Raw genomic sequence first — 18,762 nt, forward strand, 5'->3', positions numbered from 1 at the left:
CCAATCGTCTATTGGGTCTCTGTTGGCAATGGCCCTCTGTGCCTTTGGTGTTGGGTCTGGGAGCAGGGGGAAGGGAGAGGCACCGTGGTTTTTCAGAAACTTTCCTGCGCTGGCTGGCCTTGATAGTCGGATTCAGCAACACATGGCGAGGGACGGAGAGATCTCCTTTTTTTTCTTTGTGCATTTTTTTCAGTGGTTAGTTATTTAGTGAGCAGAGGGGGAGAAGCTTCAGATTTTTTCTTCTCCTCCTGAGTTTGTTTTCTTTTTTTCTTTCCTGGGTTTTTTTTTCGCCTTTTCTTCGCCTTCCCTTAGAACTGTTAAAATCTCTCTTGATTGAGGACCTGAGGCAGCGCTGGGGGGGGGCTCGCACCTGGAACCAACCGAGATCCATCCTGTGCAGCAACATTTCCCAGCACCAGAGGGACTGAGACAGAGCAACCACCTTCAGGAAGGACTTCTTTTCTAAATCTGTCATTTCTCCAGAGCAGCACGAAGTTCTTATCATCGGATATTGTCCAATTTATTGTTCTGGGGAGTGCTTTGCCTGTTTAATAAACATGATACTTTCCACTTCTCTCTGAGGAGGTTTTTTTTTACCCTGAACCGATTGGGGGAGGGGAGGGAGGGCCACTTAGGAGGTTTCCTCCCAAATCTGCCTTAAACCTCTACAACTTTTCTGGCACCCAGTGTGAGGCAGGAGAGAGTGGAAAAAATCCCGTACTGATTGTATTTTTGGCTGCAAGTGCTCTGTATTGGTATAAAGCAGTCAGTAGCTATGTTGTTTGAATTTATGTCTCTTGGGGTGGGAGCCTTGATGTGTTTCGAGTCCCTAGGCTTCTTTGAGGTCTTAATACCTTTGTGGTCCCTAGGTTTATTTTCATATCCAGAAATAGCTCCCATATTATCCCTAATACGTAGTTTTTACAGCAGAGGGACATGGATTAGAGTAGCTATTGGCCTTGGCTTGGTGATAACGATTTGTGGGAAGTGTGTAAAGGTGCTGGAATCTGTTCCTGGTGTGTATGGTTCATGGTTATGGTTATTCACCCTGTTTGTTGGAGGAGGAGCAGGGGATGAAGCATTGCAGTCTTTCATTTCCTTCTTCTCCTCTAAATCTGTTACATCACTATTAGAGAATGTTCAGTTTCCCCTAAGTTTCAAAGAGACCATCTTTCTGGTATTTAATATGATAAGCTTCCTCTATACAGTCTGCAGCTTTTCTAGAATGAGGGCTGAGATTTCTAGAGGGGCTGATGAAACCCCTGACCCAGGAGTAGACCCAGGTGTAGAAAATCCTGAGTGGTGTAGAGAATGGGAGAATATGGGCCAACTTCTGAAGGATTTTTCTGATCCTATAGTCCGGGACTTCCCATGTGAACAAATTCAGAATCCAGCTGAAGTGGGGAAATACGTGAAAGAGAAGTACCATGATGCCTCTAAAGGGGAAAAGATCATTGCAGTAATCTGGGCCCTGGCATATGCTTATCGCGCACTGCTAGATACTGTAGGGCAGCAGACAGAGGCGGGGGGGCAGGGATACAAATCAACAGCTACGCCAGTCACTCAGGCTGCAGCCAACACCCCAGTCATGAAGCCAGCAGCTAAATCAGAGCCTGAGCCTGAGTCAGCAGCTAAACCAGACAGTAAGCTTAAGCACTTGGCAGTTGCTCCTGCAAAGAAGCACACACACAAAACCAATCGACCAGTGGACGACGATGACCCAGGAGAAGGACCTTCACCAAAATCAGAAGCCAAAGCATCGGGCACAGGATCAGAAGCCAATATTGATTCCATTTCCCTGAAGGACTTTTGGGGCCTAAGAAAGGATTACAGGCGACAACCTGATGAATCTATAATTAGTTGGTTAGTCTGTCTTCTGGATGCTGCAGGTGAGGCTACAATTCTGGACGGCACTGAAGCAAGGCAATTGGGATCCCTGTCACTTCACTCAGTCATCGACCAACAGATGATGAGAGAGGCTAATCCCCGCAGTCTCTGGGTACGGGTCCTAGGAAGTGTGGCAGAAAGATACCTGTGTGCAGATGATCTCTATATGCAGTAAACCCAGTGGAACACCATAGAACAAGGGATTCAACGCTTGAGAGAAATGGCAGTTGCAGAGATGGTCTTCTCAAATGTCATGAACACTAGGAATCCAGACTCGGTACCATGTACATCTGTGATGTGGTGAAAACTTATACGACTTGGGCCACAAGAATACTCTTCTGCTTTAGCAATAATGAAGCGGGAGGACACGGAGGAGATTGTGCTTGATATGGCAAAGAAGCTCCGGGCATATGCAGATGCTGTGCATGGCCAACACATGCCAGAATCACAGCTCTGGAAACACGTCTACAGAAACTAGAAGATAAGATAGAGGAGAATCATAAGAAACTCAGGGAGGAGATTAGAGAGGACCTTCTCCAAATCTCAGCAGTGCAGATCAGAGGTTCTGGTACCCAACGCAGGCTTTCTCCAGATAGGGAGAGAGGGTACACTACACGAGCTGAGCTGTGGTTCTTCCTGCGTGATTGCGGAGAAAACATGAAGAGATGAGATGGAAAATCTACTGCTGCCCTGGCACAACGGATGTGTGAAGTGAAGGAAGGAAAAACTCAGAGAGGAAGTTCCACTAAAAGGGAAGCAGCTCCAGTTGCCCATAGACGAACTGCCAGGTATGATGATGATGACAGGTCTGACCCCCTTGAAGGAACCTCTAAGACATATGCCCAAGAGAAGAAGGATAACCAGGCTTAGAGGGGCCCTGCCTCTAGCCAGGTAGAGGCTAGGGAAAATCGTGGTTTTTGGACTGTGTGGATTCGTTGGCCTGGCACATCTGAACCACCAGAATATAGGGTCTTGGTCGATACTGGTGCGCAGTGCACATTAATCCCATCAAGACATGTAGGGCCAGAATCTGTCTCTATTGCTGGCGTGTCAGGGGGATCACAGGATTTTACTTTGGTGGAAGCAGATGTGAGCCTGACTGGAAATGAGTGGAAAAAACACCCTATTGTGACTGGCCCAGAGGCCCCATGCATTTGAGGCATAAACTACCTCCGAAGTGGGTATTTCAAAGATCCAAAGGGACTCAGGTGGGCATTTGGGATAGTGGCTGTAGTGACAGAGGGCATCCAGCAATTGAGCACCCTGCCTGGACTGTCTGAGAATCCATCTGCAGTAGAACTTCTGAAGGGGGAAGAGCAACAGGTACCAATTGCCACTTTGATAGTGCACCGCTGACAGTATAGAACAACTGGAGATGCTGTGATCCCCATCCATAAGATGATTCGAGAGCTGGAGAGCCAAGGGGTGGTCAGTAAAACCCATTCACCCTTCAATAGCCCCATCTGGCCTGTGCATAAATCTGAAGGAGAATGGAAATTGACTGTGGACTATCGTGCATTGAATGAAGTGACTCCACCGCTGAGCGCTGCTGTGCCAGACATGCTGGAGCTCCAGTATGAGCTGGAGTCCAAGGCAGCGAGGTGGTATGCCACTATTGACATTGCCAATGCATTTTTCTCCATTCCTTTGGCAGCAGAATGCAGACCCCCAGTTTGCCTTCACGTGGAGGGGAGTGCAGTACACCTGGAACCGACTGCCCCAGGGATGGAAGCACTGTTCTACCATCTGCCATGGAGTGATCCAGGCTGCACTAGAAAAGGGTGAGGCTCCAGAACATCTGCAGAACATCGATGACATCATTGTGTGGGGGAACACAGCAGCAGAAGTGTTTGAGAAAGGAAAAGAAATCATCCAGATCCTCCTGGAAGCCGGTTTCACTATCAAGAAGAGTAAAGTTTAGGGACCAGCTTGCCAGATCCAGTTCCTGGGAGTAAAGTGGTAAGATGGATGGCATCAGATTCCTACTGATGTCATCAACAAGATCACAGCAGTGTCTCCACCAACGAGCAAGAAGGAAACACAAGCTTTCCTAGGTGCCATAGGTTTTTGGAGAATGCACATTCCGGAATACAGCCAGATTGTGAGCCCTCTCTACCTGGTTACCTGCAAGAAGAACAATTTCCACTGGGGCCCTGAACAGCAACAGGCCTTTGCTCAGATCAAGCAGGAAATCACTCACACAGTAGCCCTTGGCCCAGTCCGGACGGGACCAGATGTGAAGAACGTGCTCTACTCTGAGCCGGGAGCCATGGTCTGTCCTGGAGCCTTTGGCAGAAGGTGCCCCTCAGTTTAGGAAGGATGTTGAGATGCTTGAATGTGTCCAGACGAGGGCAACGAAGCTGGTGAAGGGCTTGGAAAACAAGCCATATGAAGAATGACTGAGGGAGCTAGGGTTGTTTAGCCTGAAGAAAAGGAGGCTCAGAGGTGACCTTATCACTCTCTGTAACTTCCTGAAGGGTGGTTGTAGACAGCTGGGGGCAGGTCTCTTTCTCCAGGCAGCAACTGACAGAACAAGAGGACACAGTCTTAAGCTGCATCAAGGAAAATATAGGTTGGATATTAGGAAGAAGTTTTTCACTGAAAGAGTGATTAAATACTGGAATAGTCTACCTTGGGAGGTGGTGGAGTCACCATCCCTGGATGTGTTTAAAAAGAGACTGGATGTGGCACTTGATGCCATTATCTAGTTGAGGTGTTAAGGCTGGGTTGGACTCGATGATCTTGAAGGTCTCTTCCAACCTATACATTCTTTCCAATTCTCCTCTAAATACTTCAACAAAATTCTACACAAAGGAATTCTATCTGTTCCATAAAGTGGCCATATTAGCCCCTTTGGCAACTTATACTCTGGCCACACAAAATAACAATATTTTACCATCATCTCCATAGTTACCTCTATGTGAGTGCATAATCTGTCCCAAGACTTCAGCATTCTCCCCAAGGGACTCTCTGGGGGTATTATGGGATTGTCATCCCTTTTGCCAGGGATGCTTTACCCTTGCAGCTCTCAATGGGTGCTCTGTTTTACCTGTGCCCTGGGAGCCCATGGGAGCCCTCCCAGGTTTACTCCCCGAAGATCCCATTTTACTCACCAGTGAGATTTTCAATGGTCCTTCCCTGTGGACTCTTCACAGATCCCCCTATTCCACCACTTGTCTGTCTCCAGGACAGTCTTGGGAACTCAATCGATCACCCAGTGCCACCACCACCAAGGGGAGCTGATCACCCAAACTGGGTGAGGCACCTTCAGCACTGTTTGCTGCTGCTGCCACGGTGTTGGGGGTTAGGTTTGTTCCTTCTTTCTCTAAAGAATTTTTTCCCCATAAGTTACCAAGGAGACCAAGTGTCTTGAGAGTACTTAACCGAAACAAAGAGGTCGACAAAGGTGGAAGGGGGAGATAATGCAGGTAAAAAACAGAGCTTAAGGCAGCTGCGGGCTTTTCTTTTTCCGGCGTTTGGAGAAGGAGAGAACGGCTGTTGCTGGCTAGAAAAGTTTCACTGTGGCCAAAGAAATCCAGTCCTAAGAAATCTACTATCACCAGTTCAGCCTGAATCCTAAGTTTTCTCTGCCACCCGCGGGAGCTGGGCCACTTCAGCCTCGCCTTCGGCTTCTTGGGCGCTGCTCCTCTTGCTACAGCGTGACCCTGCACCCCCTGCGCTGCCGGGACATCCTGCCCCTGCCTGCCGGGACACCCTGCCATCCCAACTACCAGCCCAGGACTTTTCCACTGTTTCAGCTTGGTGCTCTAAAGATTCTGCAAGGACACTGAAACCAAACTGCCCTAGATTTTGTGAAACAAAGCCCTCAAAGTTCTTGGTACTGTTTTCATTTGTTAATAATGCTGTAGTTGTTTGGTGAAAGTTTTTTTGTGTTTGTTTGCTTTGCAATACATACTAGTAAAAAACTGCTATTCCTATTTCCCAACTCTTTGCCAAAGAGCCTCGAATTGTAATTTATAATTAAAAAAAAAAAGGGGGGGGGGGTTTACACTCTCCATCCCAAAAGAAACTGCAGGGGTTTTTTTTATTACCTAGCAAATACCTGTCTTCCCAAACCAAGACACACGGACAGTGGAAACATCCCAGACAAGAGCCCCCAAATTGTTAGGAAAATTAATCCACAAACGCCAGAGGTTTATGTCCAAAAAGGAGGCAGAGGAGTCCTTTTACTTTAGTCCAATTAAGGGGGAGGCCATGGGGCATTTCCCATTGGGTCTCTCAAATTTCTGAAGTGTGATAGATAGCCTGGAATTAATTCATGCTTATTATAATACAGTGTATAAAACCATTCTTAAGTTTAAAGACTAAAACATTCCTGGAAGACTACTGCCTTTGCCAGGAATCTGGGAGTTGCCCATTCTTGAGATAAAGATGGGTGGCACCGAAAAGAGATAAGACCTCCCAAGATAAGCCCGGTGATCAACACCTGCTATCAATCTTATCAACCTCGTCAAGTATGTGCATATGAATACTGGATTCCTGTAAACTTGAACAATGGTCTATTCCTCCCCAGAAAAAACCTGTTCACCAGACCGGCACCAAGAAAAGAAACCAAATGGATATGCAACAAGAACCAGAGGAACAAAGACAGATGAAACAACTGACCCAACTGACTGTGCAAACCGAAAAAACTGTGTAAAAGCAAATCCTGCAAAGACCAAAATCGTGAACAGGGGGGATTCAGTGACATAAGGACCAGATCTGTGGTTCACCCAGTGCCGATCCCGGAATTGGAACTGTATTTTGCTTGTGGCTTTATTAGGGTTTTTTTATTTTCTATTTTTATTTATCAATTTTTAATAAATTCTTTTATTTTATGAGATAGGCTGATCACTTATAACATGAAGGATGCAGCCTCCTATTTATCCTAATTTCCTGACCACGTTTCCCTCTCTCTTTCCCCATTGGCAGAGGTACTTGAGTGTTACAGACTTCCCGGAGTGCCTAATACCTAAAATTCCCCTTTAATGTATAACCCTCCTTTTAGTTTTTAATTCTTTTGGAATTGATGGGTTTTCCCCATTGTTGCTTTCATCTTTCAATATTCAATTTCATTTATCAGCAAACCCACAGTTAGTTTGTAAAAGCAAATATCTTCTTTTCCATTCATCCATCAGTGGAATCCTTCCCATTGTTTCTTTTATCTCTCAGTGCTAGTTTTATCTACCAGCAGACCCACTGCTTGTTTGTAAAGACAAGTCTATCATTCCTCTCAAGGGTATAGTGTGAGTTTGTTTCTTAGCAGCATGTGTGTCTGCGTGTGTAGAGAAATAGGTTGTATGTGTTTAGTCACCCTGGCACATAAAACAGGAATGCCTGTTACATACAAGATCCTTTGCTGAAAATGTTTGTCTTATGTTGCAATGCAAGATGTAACCACAAGGATGTGCTCTATTACCATCTGTTAAAACCAGGTGGGGCAGTTTTCTTTATCTCTTCCATGACCCATTTCCTGCCCAGGGAGATATTTTCTGTTAATGGGCCATCACTGCCTGACTGAAAAAATGACATCATCCCATTGGGAGATGTTCCAAATAGGGGGAGGAGGCAAACATTCCTACCTGCATATAATCCCAGGTTTGGAACTCCACAGCAGCCTTTTCCACTGGATTCCCAGAGGAAGACTGGTGCCATCTACACTACCAGGAGTGGACCTTCAGAGGAGAACGACATCCTTCTACAGGATCACTGCTTCAACAGAACCACATCTGGCACTACTGGAGGACTGCAGCTACCATTTATTCAGACTGCTACCAACACCCAGACCAGCAGGGTGTCAGGTTATATTCCGACTCTCTCAGTGTTTTTTGTACTACTACATTTGATTTTAATTTTCCTAGTAAAACCTGTTGTTCCTATTTGCCTGAGAGCATGGCAGTGCTGCTGGAGACCACGATGGGCGACCTGGTCATTGACCTGTACACAGAGGAGCGTCCCCGTACTTGTCTGAATTTCCTGAAGCTCTGCAAAGTCAAGTACTACAACTACTGTCTTATTTATAATGTTCAGAGGGATTTCATGATACAAACCGGTGACCCCGTGGGAACTGGCCATGGAGGGGAATCCATATTTTGTCAACTGTATGGTGATCAAGCCAGATTTTTTGAGACAGAAAAGGTGCCCAGAATCAAGCACAAGAAGAAGGGAACTGTGTCAATGGTGAACAATGGCAGTGATCAGCATGGATCACAGTTCCTCATTACCACAGGGGAAAACCTGGATTACCTTGATGGTGTACATACAGTGTTTGGAGAAGTGACGGAAGGAATGGATGTATTGATGAGAATTAATGAAACCTTTGTAGATAAGGATTTTATCCCATATCAAGATATCAGGATAAATCACACAGTCATTTTACATGATCCCTTTGATGATCCACCTGGCTTGTGTGTTCCTGATCGCTCACCAGAACCTACAAAGGAACAGCTGGACAGTGGCAGAATCGGAGCAGATGAAGAAATAAATGACATGAAAGGACGGTCTGCAGACGAAATAGAAGAAATTCAGGCAGAACAAGAAGCAAAAACTCATGCTATTCTTCTGGAAATGGTGGGAGACTTGCCAGATGCAGACATCAAACCACCAGAAAATGTGCTGTTTGTTTGTAAACTGAATCCTGTGACCACAGCTGAGGACCTGGAGATAATATTTTCCCGCTTTGGTCCCATTCAAAGTTGCGAAGTGATCCGAGACTGGAAGACTGGTGAATCTCTTTGTTATGCTTTCATAGAATTTGAAAAGGAGGAAGACTGTGAGAAAGCCTACTTGAGAATGGACAATGTGCTGATAGATGACAGACAGATCCATGTGGATTTTAGCCAGTCTGTTGCCAAGATTAAATGGAAGGGAAAAGGTGGGTGGTATACCAAGGAAGATTTCAAGGACTATGAGAAGGAACGTGAGAAGTGTGGGCAGGGTGTGATGGCGGCAGCGGTGTCAGCCCTCAGCAGTCTGGAGTTGCCTGAGGCCAATGTTGGGAGCCAGGAGCAGGATGAGCCTGGCCCAGCCATGGTGGCGGAGCAGAGGCAGGAGCAGTGGCTGCGGCGGTTCCGAGAGCTGCGCATGAAGCGGTACGAGGCCTGCAAGCTGAACAGCCAGGAGGTGGTGGAGGAGGACAAAAGGCTGAAATTGCCCCCAAACTGGGAAGCTAAAAAAGCTCGGCTGGAGTGGGAGCTGCAGGTGCAGGAGAAGAAGAAGGAATGTGCAGCCAGGGGAGAGGACTACGACCGGGTGAAACTGCTGGAGATCAGCGCCGAGGACGCCGAGAGGTGGGAGAGGAAGAAGAAGAAAAATCCCGACCTGGGGTTCTCAGATTACGCGGCGGCACAGCTGCGGCAGTACCAGAGGCTGACCAGGCAGATCAAACCCAACCTGGAGCAGTACGAGAAGCTCAAGGAGCAGTACAGGGAAGCCCTGTACCCCACCTCAGACAGCATCCTGCATGGCACCCATGTGCCCTCCAAGGAAGGGGTGGACAGGATGGTGGCGGACCTGGAGAAACAGATGGAGAAGAGGAAGAAGTACAGCCGGCGGCGGCCCTACAATGACGACGCCGACATCGACTACATCAATGAGAGGAATGCCAAGTTCAACCGGAAGGCTGAGAGATTCTATGGGAAATACACAGCTGGGATCAAACAGAACCTGGAGAGGGGCACAGCTGTGTAAGCCTGCCTGGCACAGCTCACACAGAACCCAGAGACAGGCATGGCTGTGTGGGCCGGCCCGGCACAGTTCAGTCCTGGCTCATTTTCCATTTTAAATTGTATCAGTAGATTGTAGCTGTTGCTCTCGCAGCTCTTTGTGTACTGCAGGTGATTTGCATAACTCAGGTGCAAATAGCTTTGCCTGCAGGAGTATTCTGCATTCTGCCATTTGTGCTCTAAATAAACTCCTTGCTCTAATTTTTTTTTTCTTTAATGACTTTTCCTCAGGACAACTGTCTTCCTGGGTTGGTAGATGGCGTCAGCAAACAGAATAGTTCCTCTGTTATCCAGGAGGAGGCAGTCAGAGAACTGCTGAGATGCTTGGATATTCATAAATCCATGGGACCAGTTTGGATCCATCCCAGGGTGATGAGAGAGCTGGCAGATGAGCTTGCAAAGCCACTCTCCATCATTTACCAACAGTCCTGGCTCACTGCTGAGGTTCCAGATAACTGGAAGTTGGCCAAAGTGATGCCCATTCATAAAAAGTGTGGAAAGGAGGATCCTGGTAACTATAGGCCGGTTAGGCTGACCTCAGTACCTGGTAAGGTAGTGGAACAGATTGTACTGAGTGTCATCACACATAATTTACAGGACGGCCAGGGTTTCAGACCCAGCCAGCACGGGTTTAGGAGTAGGTTGTGTTTGACCAACCTGATCTCCTTTCATGACCAAGTGACCTGCCTGGTGGATGCAGGACAGGCTGTGGATGTTGTCTATTTGGACTTCAGCAAGGCTTTTGACACTGTCTCCCACAGCATACTCCTGGAAAATCTGGCAGCCCGGGCTTGGACAGGAGCACTCTTTGCTGGGTTAGGAACTGGCTGGATGGCGGGGCCCAGAGAGAGGTGGTCAGTGGTGCTGCATCCAGCTGGCAGACAGTCATCAGTGGTGTTCCTCAGGGGTCTGTGCCGGGGCCTGTTCTGGTCAATATTTTTATTGATGACATAGATGACGGAATTGAGTCTTTAATTAGTAAATTTGCAGATGATACTAAGCTGAGAGCATGTGTCAATCTGTTGGAAGGTAGAAGGGCTCTGTGAAGAGACCTGGAATGGTTGGATGGATGGGCAGAGTCTAACAAGAAGAAGTTTAATGAGTCCAAGTGTCGAGTCCTGCACATTTGCCACAATAACCCCCTGCAGCGTTATAGGCTGAGGTTGGTGTGGCTGGACAGTGCCCAGGCAGAAAGAGACGCGGGGGTTCTGGTGACAGCAGATGAACATGAGCCAGCAGTGTGCCCAGGTGGCCAAGAGGGCCAATGGCATCCCGGCCTGTATCAGGAATGGTGTGGCCAGCAGGAGCAGGGAAGTCATTCTTCCCCTGCAGTAGTGAGGTCACACTTTGAGTGCTGTATCCAGTTCTGGCCCCTCAGTTTAGGTAGGACATTGAAATGCTTGAGTGCATCCAGAGGAGGCAACGAGGCTGGTGAGGGGCTTGGAACACAAACCCTGTGAGGAACGACTGAGGGAGCTGGGGTTGTTTAGCCTGGAGAAAAGGAGACTCAGAGGTTACCTTATCACTCTCTACAACCCCCCAAAAAGTGGCTGTATTCAGGTGAGGGTTGGTCTCTTTCTCCAGGCAGCAACTGACAGAACGAGAGGACACAGTCTCAAGCTGTGTCAAGGGTTGGATATTAGGGAAAAGGTTTTACAGAAAGGGTGATAAAGTATTGGAATGGTCTGCCCAGGGACATGGTAGAGTCACCATCCCTGGATATGTTTTTAAGAAAAGACTGGATGTGGCACTCAGTGCCATGATCTAGTTGAGGTGTTGGGGCATGGGTTGGACTTGATAATCTTGTAGGTGTCTTCCAACTTAGACATTCTGTGAATTCTGTGAACTCTTTGAATTCTGTGAATAAACCTTTGAAATTCGCTCTGAAAGAAAAGGTAAAATCAAAGCAAGACGCCAAGTATGACCTTGTGCTGGATGAGGATGTAGAAGAGTGTCACACAAGTCAGTTGCACTTGGCTAAAAAACAGAAGAAGAAAAACCACCACCACGCTGAAGACGATTAGAAGAGGACCAAAAAATGAAGTATTCTGATGGAAAGACAAAGAACGCTGTACGGAGAGAACCAAGGCTGAGAAGAAAGACAGGCATCAGAGCTGCAGCCTTTCTCAGGAGAGAGATTACACTTAGAATAGGTAAAAAGGCAAGTACAGATGAAGGACAAGGAAAGGAAATGATGGCGGGGAACTAATATAATAAACATAAATTTTTTCTTTAAAAAAACCCAAAACCAAAACCAAACAAAGAAACAAACAAACAAAAAAACACCCCAAAATCTGTGGCCAAGCCAGGGTGGAGGGAGACCCACTGCACTGCCCCATATCTACAACAGGTCTGTTAGATGAACAGCAATGCCATACTCCCAGCCAGCTGCAATCTTCCTTTTGCAACTTCGTATATTCCATCTATGAATCCTGTCTCACTTCCCAGTCCCACAGTCAGCTTGGCTCATTTCACCTTATTCATTATCTTGGGTTGCAATGCAAGATGTGTTCTATTATCATCTGTTGAATCCGGTCAGGGAGGTGTTCTTTTCTCTTCTGTGACCCATTCCTCATGACTCTGGGGGGGAGGGGGATGGTACCTTCTTTTGATAGGCCATCTGTTAAAACCAGGTGGGCAGTGTTCTTTATCACTTCCATGACCCATTCCCCTCCCAGGCAGATATTTTCTGTTAATGGCCCATCACTGCCTGACTGATAAAATGGCATCATCCCATTGGGAGATGCTCCACCCAGGGGGAGGAGCCAAGCATTCCTATCTGGATATAATCTGGGATTTGGAACTCCATGCCAGCCTTTTCCACTGGCTTCTCAAAGCAAGACTAGTCCCATTTACACCACCACTGGACCTTCAGAGGAGAATGACATCTGTCTACAGGACCATTGCTTCAACAGAACCAGAGTGTGAGGAGAAGAACGGTGAAGGTGGTGGGAGGAAGCCAGCAGCACGGCAGGGTCTGTCCCTCTCTTGGCTGACTAACCCTGCCACACCTCTGCTGCTGATGGGCTCCAGGTCACCCAGTGTGGCCCGGGGCGGCTACTCTGAGCAGGAAAGAGACCGGGACCAGGAAAAGGAACGGGACTGGGATTGGGAAAGGGAGCAGGATCAGGGGTGCTCACAGTCCAGGAGCTGTAGGCAGCGGCACCTCAGCCAGAGCAAGGGCTGGAGTCGGGACCGACACCAGGAGCCGAGCTCGAGCTCAGACTCCGGTGATGAGAGACAGAAATGGAAAAAGAAGAAAAGAAGCAGCAGCCAGGGCCGGCACCATAAGGACTGGAGGAAACAGTGCTCACGGTCCTGTAGGAGGGATGGACCCAAGTCCTCAGTGTCCTCTGTCAACTCCCCCTCCCCGCCACAGCCCCGGGGCCAGAAGGAGCCAGGGCAGCAGCTGAGCCTGCAGGAGCGGCTGAGGATGAAGGAGGAGAAGAAGAAACAGGCAGCTCTGCTTAAGGCCCTGGAGACGCCTGAGGAGAAGCGAGCACGGAGGCTGGCCAAGAAGGAGGCCAAGGAGAGAAAGAAGTGGGAGAAGATGGGCTGGGGTGAGGAGTACATGGGTTACACCAACATCAACAACCCCTTTGGGGACAATAACCTGCTGGGCACATTCATCTGGAGCAAGGCACTGGAAAAGAAAGGGATCAGCCATCTGGATGAGAAGGACCTGAAGGAGAGGAACAAGCAAATCCAGGAGGACAATCGCCTAGAGCTGCAGAAGGTGAAGCAGCTGCGCCTGGAGCGGGAGCAGGAAAAAGCCATGCGGGAGCAGGAGCTGGAGATGCTGCAGCGTGAGAAAGAGGCAGAGCACTTCAAAACCTGGGAAGAGCAGGAGGAGAACTTCCACCTGCAGCAGGCCAGGCTGCGGTCTAAGATTCGAATTCGGGATGGGAGAGCAAAACCCATTGATCTTCTGGCCAAGTACATCAGTGCAGAGGACGATGACCTGGCTGTGGAGATGCACGAGCCCTACACCTTCCTAAATGGCTTGACCATCTCTGACATGGAGGACCTGGTGGAGGACATCCAGGTGTACATGGAGTTGGAGCAAGGGAAGAACGTGGCCTTCTGGAGGGACATGACCATCATCACAGAGGATGAGATAGCCAAGCTCCGCAAGCTGGAGGCCTCTGGGAAAGGAGGACCAGGGGAGCGTCGGGATGGTGTCAATGTCTCTGTCAGCTCAGATGTGCAGGCCGTGTTCAAGGGGAAGACATACAACCAGCTGCAAGCTCTGTACCAGGGCATCGAGAGCAAGATCCGGGCGGGAGGGCCCAGCCTGGACATCGGGTACTGGGAGAGCCTCCTGCAGCAGCTGAGGGCTTACATGGCTCGGGCCAGGTTGCGGGAGCAGCACCAGGACGTGCTGCGTCAGAAGCTGTACAAGCTGAAGCAGGAGCAGGGTGTGGAGAGTGAACGAGTCTTTCCCATGATCAAAGGGGAGTCAGCTTTCCACAGTGACGGTCCTCTGTCCCCCCTTACATGCAGGCTGGATCCCGAGAAGAGCCTTAAGGCACAGTCAGGGCCATCCTCAGAGCCAGAGGGAGAGCAGGACACGGTGGCCAAGGCAGAGGCTCAGGGGAAGGCTGTGCAGATGGAAGAGGATCTGATCCGGCAGAGCCTGGATGACTACGATGCGGGCAAGTACAGCCCCCGGTTGCTGGGCCCCAACGAGCTGCCCTTTGATGCCCACGTGCTCGAGGCCAAGGAGGACATGCACCGTCTGCTGCTCCTGCGCCAGCAGCTCCAGGTGACAGGTGATGCTTCCAAGAGCACCGAGGACATCTTCTTCCGTAAAGCCAAGCAGGGCATGGGTGCAGATGAGGCGCAGTTCAGTGTGGAGATGCCGCTCACGGGCAAGGCCTACCTGTGGGCTGACAAGTACCGGCCACGCAAGCCCCGCTTCTTCAACCGTGTGCACACAGGCTTCGAGTGGAACAAGTACAACCAGACCCACTACGACTTTGACAATCCCCCCCCCAAGACTGTTCAGGGCTATAAGTTCAACATCTTCTACCCCGACCTCATTGACAAGCACTCGACACCCGAGTACTTCTTGGAGGCCTGCCAGGACAACAAGGACTTTGCCATCCTGCGCTTCCATGCTGGGCCACCATATGAGGACATCGCCTTCAAGATCGTCAGCAGGGAGTGGGAGTATTCCCACCGCCACGGCTTCCGCTGCCAGTTTGCCAATGGCATCTTCCAGCTTTGGTTCCACTTCAAGCGTTACCGTTACCGCCGATGAGCGGCTGTTCAGACACCTGTCAGGGGTGTGCAGTGGTGTGTTTTCAGTTTATTTGTTTAATGTATATATTCATGGTTTGTTCTCTGTACCCCCCATGTTCTTTCTCCATATGGTTTGTTCTCTGTTTCGGTTAACTGTCAATCTTATGTTATGTAACCCCCGGGGTCCTGTCTGTCACTTCGAGGCCTCACCCTAGGTCTAGAAAGTTCCTGTGAGGTCGTTGAGTGATTGGACAGGATCTCGACTGTTCCCTCCTTCCCCTCCGGGATTGGTCCCTGGAGAAGTCCCTCACCTGCAGAGCCACTCCCAGACTTATTCCTATTGGTTCCTTCCCTTATCCTTCCCCTTACTCTTCCCCCTGTTAAAAGTTGGTGTCACAGGGCTGCCTGCACTCTGCTGAGGCAGACTCCCTGGAGGTGACGTTGCTCCTTGCGGGGCACCAATAAACATCAGTGGCAGACCCCTCATCAGAGTCCTGTCTTCATTTCCTCACCTTCATCACTCTATACCATCACTCTATACCCACCAGATCAGCTCGGTTGGCCAGTCTACTGAGCTGCACTGGACTTGTCACTGGTGCCAAGGCTAGCCAGGGCAGGCTTGGGAGAACATCCCCAGGGAAGGCAACACAACAGGGGTGGTGGGGGGGTCTCATCACACAGCACAGACACTCTTGCATGAATGTCCCCAAGGCCTGGCCCAGCACTGGGCATGCTCTTGAGGCTTTACTCCATCTTTGCATTGATCATGAAGGACCCTGAGATTAGGTATAAATAAAAAAGGGCTGTTTTAGCCATGATATCCTGAAAAAAACCCACAAAAAACCAAAAAATCCCTAACAAAACCAAACAAACAAGCAAACGCTCCCCCCACCCCCCCACCCCCCCAAAAAAAAAAAAAAGAAAAAAACCCAACAGAGCTGCAGCAGCCAGGCTGGGGTGAGGGGAGACCCACTGCACCGCCCCGTATCTACAACAGGTCTCTAAGATGAACAGCAATATCATACACGCAGCCAGCTGCAATCTTCCTTTTGTAACTTTGTATATTCTACCTCTAAGTCTCACTGCCAAGTCCCATGGTCAGCTTGGCTCATTTCGCCTTCTTCAATTGTGACAGGCTGTTCATCTCGATTCAAGCACATCTTTGGGGTCACCACATGTTGCAGCGAATCACCCTGGACTCAGTTTCTTTATGCAGGGAAAGCTGAATCCTTATTCACACAACTCATTTTATACAGTTTTCACAGACCTCGTGTGCAATTCTAATTGCTTAATAGTTTCCTTACCAATTCCTTGATTGGTTAGTAAAGGCCATTTGTTTGGCTTGTCCATCAGATCTCCCTGTTCTTGAATTATTTGCATATTTCCTTTACTGATTCTCAGGGGACAGGTTAATTGTTTACTGCAGATGCACTTGTTTTTCACCCCAAGATTAGATTGTTCTTAACTGACTTTCATTCTTCTGGAACTTTCTCAGGAGAACTTGCAAACTACTTAGCTGCACTTGGGAAGTGCCAGCTAGTAATGTAGCAGAACAAGGCCTGGTTTTATGAGGCCTTTCTTTTGTAATTTCTCTACTTGTCACCACAGTTGACCAATCACAAAAGAGTAAAAGGGCACACAGGTGCCCAGGCACATGGGAGAAAAAAGATATAAAGAATTTGGAGGAGAGAGAGGAGAGGGACGAATAAGTTAGCTGGTTGTGCTGGAAGCAAAAATCTTTTGGCACCAATGGTATAATTGGATAATGAAAAGATTTTACTAGTGATGGTATAATTTCCTACCCTCTATTAAATACATGTGTCTGGTAATATGGAGAAAAAAATGGTGTCAAAGCAAAAAAAAAAAAATAATCTAAATGGAGCAACTTAAAAGTGGGGTCCTGCACAATTTCCCCTGCCTCTCCTCAGATTTTGGATCCTCGTTCAAGTTGGAAACTGAAGGGGAATTCTGATTTGGTTTGTTTTATGGGCATTGTTATGTTGGCTTTTTTTGTTTGTTTGTTTGTTAGTGTCTGTTTTCCAAATTGGGAAATTACTTCAACATTTGCATTTTTTATTCTTATTTTAACCCATTCTCGGGCTCACCTTCAAGACAAGAACTTGGGACCCCACTTGTATTTTTTTTTCCTTCACGAGAGTTGATTTCACCTCTTATTTTCTCTGATTGAAAGAGGAAAAACAGAACAGGTGTCATTTTATCAAACTCTCCTGAACCACACATACTTAGGCAGATAAAGCCCCAGAAAGGACCACGTAGGCCTGGTTCTATTCAGGACTAAAGCTTCCAGGAGGTGAAACATAGGAGGCAGTGTCCCAGGGGTCCTCATGCTGTGCCTTACCCTGTTTGGTGTGAGGTCTGGTGCTGGTATCTGTATCTCTAGGAACTGAAATAATAAACTGTGTCAAGATTGCCCCCCTAGAGAGATCAGCATGACTCCCACCTTTTCTGTGTCCTGCTGCATGACATGGTATTATCAGCATAACAGGATGTTTATCTGTGTCCAGTTACTGCTGCTCCCTTTTCCTCTTTCACCTGGGGTCAATCTCTACAGCCAACCTCACCTGGACTTCAAGGGCTTTAAAACATCCCAACAAATTCTGCAGGACTGCACTTGGTGTGAACGCTACAAAATGTTTCTGCTCTGGACTTCCACCAGCAAGCCAGTGCTCAGGGTGCTCTTGCTCTGCTTCTCATCTTGTGTAGTTTAAAAACATTTTCCTGTTCTCCCAGAGCTCCCAGGCACCTTCCTGCTCCCTTCCTGTCTGCTTGGTGGGCCTTCTGCTGTGCCAGCACTGTGTTATCCACGCCTGCAAGCCTATTTATTTTCACACCAGACCAAGAAGGTTCTCCAGTGCCACAGCTGAATAGACAGAGCCTCCCATCTGCCCCACTACCACACACTCTGCCCATTTGGGCTGGTGCTTCCCATCAGCAGAAGGTGGACTGTGGCACAGGAGAATATCTGAATCACAGAATCATTCAGGTTGGAAAAGACCTCTGAGATCCTTAAGTCCAACCTGTGACCAAAGACCAGACCATGGCACCCAGTTCCATGTCCAGTCTTCGCTTAAAAACTTCTGGGGATGGGGACTCCATCACCACCCTGGACAGCCCCTTCCAATATTTAATCACCCTTTCAGTAAAGCAATTCTTCCTAATGTCCAATCTGAACCTCTCCTGGTGCAGCTTGAGGCTGTTTTCTCTCATCCTGTCCCTTTTTCCATGGAGCACCTGGCTGTACCCTCCTGCGAGCAAGTTGTGCAGAGCCAGAAGGTCCCCCTGAGCCTCTTTTTCTCCAGGCTGAGCCCCCCCAGCTCCCTCAGCTGCTCCTCATAGGACTTGTGCTCCAGCCCCTTCCCTTACAATGTAAGACGTAACCAAAAGTATGTATTCTAGCAGCATCTTCGTAAACTGTTAAAACAGGTGGAGCAGTGTTCCTTATCTCCTTCATGACTCATCCCTGATAACTCCCTCCAGGGACTATCTTCTGCTAATGGGCCCATTAAGATGTTAATCATCCCATTGTGAGGTGCTCCACACAGGGGGAGGAACCAAGCATTCCTACCTGGATATAATCCAAGCTTTGAAACACCACAGGCAGCCTTACCTACTGGATTCCCAGAGGACAAGAACTGCATAACCACCACTGGACCTTCAGAGGAAGACCAGACCTTTCTACAGGATCTGCTGTGGATCTGCTTCAACAGAACCACATCTGTCACTTCAACAGCATTGCAGCCACTATTTAATTGGACTGATACCGCCACCCCTGACCAACAAGGTGACAGTTCTGACTTAGGATCTCCCATTGGTTTGTTTTCAAACCAGAACAGTTTTTGGCACCCAGTATAGGGCGGCAATGTGGCCCAACAGGAAAAAAGCCAAA

At 48.4% G+C, this 18,762-nt stretch overlaps 2 pseudogenes; both read left to right on the forward strand.

Moving 5' to 3' along the window:
- The first annotated feature begins 7,779 nt into the window (after positions 1–7,779).
- On the forward strand, positions 7,780–9,576 carry LOC136290001 (peptidyl-prolyl cis-trans isomerase-like 4 pseudogene; annotated as a pseudogene).
- A 3,057-nt stretch (positions 9,577–12,633) lies between these two features.
- On the forward strand, positions 12,634–14,874 carry LOC136290000 (splicing factor Cactin pseudogene; annotated as a pseudogene).
- Positions 14,875–18,762: the final 3,888 nt, after the last annotated feature.

The sequence above is a fragment of the Chamaea fasciata genome, unplaced genomic scaffold, assembly GCF_029207755.1.
Source record: "Chamaea fasciata isolate MVZ Bird 193981 ecotype frontalis unplaced genomic scaffold, bChaFas1.0.hap1 SCAF_5, whole genome shotgun sequence".
Lineage (NCBI taxonomy): Eukaryota > Metazoa > Chordata > Aves > Passeriformes > Sylviidae > Chamaea > Chamaea fasciata.